The sequence below is a fragment of the Pinus tabuliformis genome, chromosome 3_1, assembly GCF_031772625.1.
Source record: "Pinus tabuliformis cultivar Carrire ecotype Pingquan chromosome 3_1, CPIR1, whole genome shotgun sequence".
Lineage (NCBI taxonomy): Eukaryota > Viridiplantae > Streptophyta > Pinopsida > Pinales > Pinaceae > Pinus > Pinus tabuliformis.
In genome coordinates this window covers 810,030,201-810,034,557 of record NC_142301.1, presented here as the reverse complement: position 1 = coordinate 810,034,557, position 4,357 = coordinate 810,030,201, and the positions used below count along the sequence as shown (strand labels likewise).

The following is a 4,357-nucleotide window of genomic DNA, read 5'->3' as shown; positions in this document are numbered from 1 at the left end:
AAAATTATACTGTCTACACATGCATAGTACTGGAAGATGTTTATTACCATCATGAAGTTTATAAAAAGCAATAACAACCCTAAAAACCAAAATTGTTTCAAGTTATAATACAAGTATAAACCTGCATTATATTACGTTTCAAGCAATGAAGCCAACATAATAGAAAAAATTTCATAGTACTCGACAAACCAAGAGAATATAAGACCAAACCATTAATTGAAACCCATTATAAATACAATTGTACGAACTCATGGCGAGCAAATTCAATGCCCGAAACATTGAACACTAAAAATAAACTTCTTATATCATCAAACCCTACACAATGTGGATGTCCAGCACAGACCTAACATAAACATAAACAAGAAGAGCATAGAAATATTCCCTAAACAATTCAGAAAGAATATTAAAAATAAACTAGGTAACTGGGTATCCAATGCTAACCTTAGATCGCATTGACCGTGTTCATGAAGACTTGGCAAGGCAATGGACCATCATCGCTGGCATTGTTATGCTAGCGGCGAGCCCTGGGCCTGCATCGGAATTCTGCTAGAAGCTGCAGTGCGTCCTTCCAGCTCAAGATTTGCAATTCCATTAACTGCATTGATTGGAATCATGCGTCGAGGAGTGGGGGAAGGGGCTGGGATAACTAGGGAAGTGCGGAGTGTGCTGGCTGGACCTACTGGTATTCCCGTGGCTGCATCAACTGCCACACATTCCAGCTTCAGAGCATAGCCCACATCATCAGCTGTTGGTGTATATGTTTTTGAACGTCCAACTTCATACCATGTCTCATCGCCACCCCTTTCAGAAACATTAGGGGGGTTTAACAAGGCAGAACCATTGCTTAGAGATGCATTGTGAATTCCTGAACTTGAAGTTGAACCAACCAGACCCCCTGTGCTGCCTAATCCCCCAAATAATTCATCGTCCTCAGTTCCATTCTCATGCACTGCACTGGCCGCTCGTGCATGCAATGCACGGTGATGACCCCATGAATCTGAATAGCACTTTGGTGAACAATGAAAGCTTCTTGAAACAGGTATCTTAGCCTTCACACATTCCAGGCACTGTATAGTGGCTAGCTCTGATGGATGGACACTGCATACTGCAACCTTTTTGTCACTCTGAATAATACGATACCATCTGAATCTGAGGTAGTAGCCATCTACAGGTGCCGATTCAGATTCAGAAACATCATCGCTTGTAATGGCGTTATCTGGACGACGAGAGAGGACAGAAGGCGTAAGCTCGCAACCCACGATGGGAATCTCGTAGGGAAGGTGCAGGTGTAGTCGGCGCACGCTCAACATTCTTCCTGACCCCGCTTCTTCTTCTTCCAATCACAAGACTCGAAGACTCGAACCCTGAACCTGTTACTACTCTTCTCCTGGCCGAATCCTGGTCTCTTGGTGTTTGTGAATCACTTTTCTAGTGCCTTTGCCGGCGGATCAACATCAGACGTCCTCAGACGTCCTGGACAAGCCAAGCCAGCATTGCGACCTCACCTTTCATATAACATTTATTTATATGACATTTATTTTAATTTCGGAATATAGGGTTTTTTAAACCGACTCTCTTATGGAAAGATCACATGGGAGTTTTGAGGTAGACCGGTTTAGAATCCTTATTTCTTGATCTCAAAATTCCCATATGATTAATAAATTTAATTAAAAAAAGTGAAAAGAATATAACAATTTTTTATTTGTAATTATTACTAAATATTTTAGAATATTTTATACACGTTAAATTTTTATTATCTATTTAAATTAAATGGATTTTCAACAATCTAGTTTATCATGGAGATTCTTAGCTTGTAAATAGGATTTGTTAAAATATCATGGCCAATAGCATGGTATACTAATACCACATTCTCAAAAAAACATGTTTCATGTTCATATGACACATATTTTATATGACTATTTTCTTTTAATTAATCAATTTAATTGAAATGATATATTGAAATAAATTTTGACCTTCGATATATGAATGTTCTAGAACATTTTATGGAAGTTAAATCCCTACTATCCACTTAATAATTATTAGTAATTAAATTAAAATTTTGGAAGTCCTATTGCAAAACACACATACCTATCGACATAATAAATCAAATAATAATGCATTAAAATGAAATATATTAATGTAAATTCATTTTATTTTTCGATATTAACCATTAAAAAAATAACCCTGGATTTGGGTGTCACGTGGCAGAGGAAAACATTTATAACCTCAATGGTTGACCCGCTTGATGTATTTAATCCAAGGGAACGACATTGCCTTGGGCTTGCCCCCTCGCCTGTCTATCACTCCAACATATGCTACAATGGCACCCTCCTCTCAAACAAGAATTTATGGTCGTTCAAGCCATTGTACACTCGTTATCTTGTTGGAAATTATGGCTCACGCACAAAGAATGTTAAGGGCACCACAAATAGGGGTATCAACTGGCAAAAGCGATGGTTGTTAACAATCAGAGGTAATAAAAATCAAAATAATTTGTCACAGTACTCCTTTGTAGCTACCAGGTAAAGGAACATGGTAGAACTCTCAGGGGTAATAGAAGCAGAGGTAGGTTGCCTCTTCCCCCCTCATATAGTTAGGGAATAGAGCAATTCAACAAGAGTATCCCCCATTGTTATTGTGCATAGTAGCATACCTAGAAGCCCAGACAATGCACATCACTGGAGACAATGCATGGGCTATCTGCAATATCCTAGGTAACCTCCTCCACAACGAGGAAGATGCCACTATTTTGTTTTAGGGATGTGTGTGGGATTTGAATTTTCACCTTCAACATGCATTGGTTTCCCTGCAAGGCGCTGCGAGTACCTTAGGCCTCCAACTCCATGACACTTCTTCGTCCATGATCTAGATTGGATCACTATATTTTTTTTCATCCATCTCAATGCTTTCAAAGTGGAAGAAATGGAGGAATAAGCTCATGGGACCATTTATAGTGGTGAGGCCCAATTTGGAAAATTAGGGTCTTAAACCTCTCAGGAGAATTTAGAGGCATCAAACAATGTTTTTTGGGGGTAAAACTTTGTTGCTTTAGCATGAAACAATATTTTCATATTGTACATACAAATACCTTTCCAACAGTGCAAGAACCTCATCAACCAGAGTCTGTATGCAAAAGTTATGTCGATTAGAAGTTGACCTTCTTGTTTTCACCACCATAATTTGAGAGGATGCCACATCAGCCCCCATTATTCATGGAAAATGGGCAAGCCACATGATTATGGTGAAGAAGGCTCTAGAAGAATCCATATTGTAACTCTGGTTAACATTTGAGGTAGCCAAACCTAACCACTAGTAGGCTCTTGGGTTGTGTTATAATCGAGCCACTACGACGAAAAGGGGTTCCATTCTTTCGAGTGTATTATCTCCATATAAGAGAAAAAAACAAATGAGATGGATATGATATAAAACACACAAAGATGATATATGTACTATAGTATCCCATGGGCCACAAACTATATTTCCTTGTACTGGTAGCCATTTTCTATTCAGAGGAAGAGAGCAAAGCAACCTCACCTTCTAGTTGGGTTTTCTCCCTAAAGGGTTTCCTAGGTCATATCTTCTGTCAAACCATGGTTTGTGAGTTTTATTTCATTATTCTCTATTTTCTACTTAATTTTAATTTTTTATGCATATGCAATTAACAATAATGTACAAATCCAAATTTGTAACACAAATAAAACCCTAAGAGTGTAAATTTCAGATTTTTATAGTTTTATCAAATCTATTGTGATGAACTATCCAATGGAATGTAAACGAAAATTTACAAATCATGTCGGTATATTATGGATATTTGTAGGGGATCTATATCAGCTAGGCCAAAAGTCGTAAAAACATAATCATAGTTGATGAATCTATAAATGACCCTTGTTATCCTACAAAGGAAAGGTTTTTGCAGCTGGAAGTACTAGTTACATATATAAGTTGTAATATGAATCTCCTCATGTCAACCTTGAGCAATAAGCTCAAGATATTTGGAGATTACGAGGGTTCTAATGTAGAGGACAAATCAAAGGGGAGATCAAGAGACTCGGAAGAAACAGAGAACAAGCCAAAGAAAGGACCCAAAAAAGATCAGTCTAATTCAAATATTGTGAATAATTCATAGCCCATATTCAAAATGGAAACAAAGGTCGATATCAAGTTATACCAATGCAAGATCGATTCTATGAAACTAAATCATTGGTTGTAGTAATAAGAAGTAATAAGAAGTTTATTTCAGTGTCCATCATGCTTATGAAGAATAAAACATTTCATTTGTGTGGTTGAAATTAGAGGGTCACGCCTTCACTTGTTGGGAAAGCCACATGGATACTATAGCAGCAGACTTGAGGCATAA

General features: G+C 37.6%; 1 pseudogene; it reads right to left on the bottom strand.

The window, feature by feature from the left end:
• Positions 1-506: 506 nt before the first annotated feature.
• On the bottom strand, positions 507-1,310 carry LOC149189937 (carbon catabolite repressor protein 4 homolog 2 pseudogene; annotated as a pseudogene).
• Positions 1,311-4,357: the final 3,047 nt, after the last annotated feature.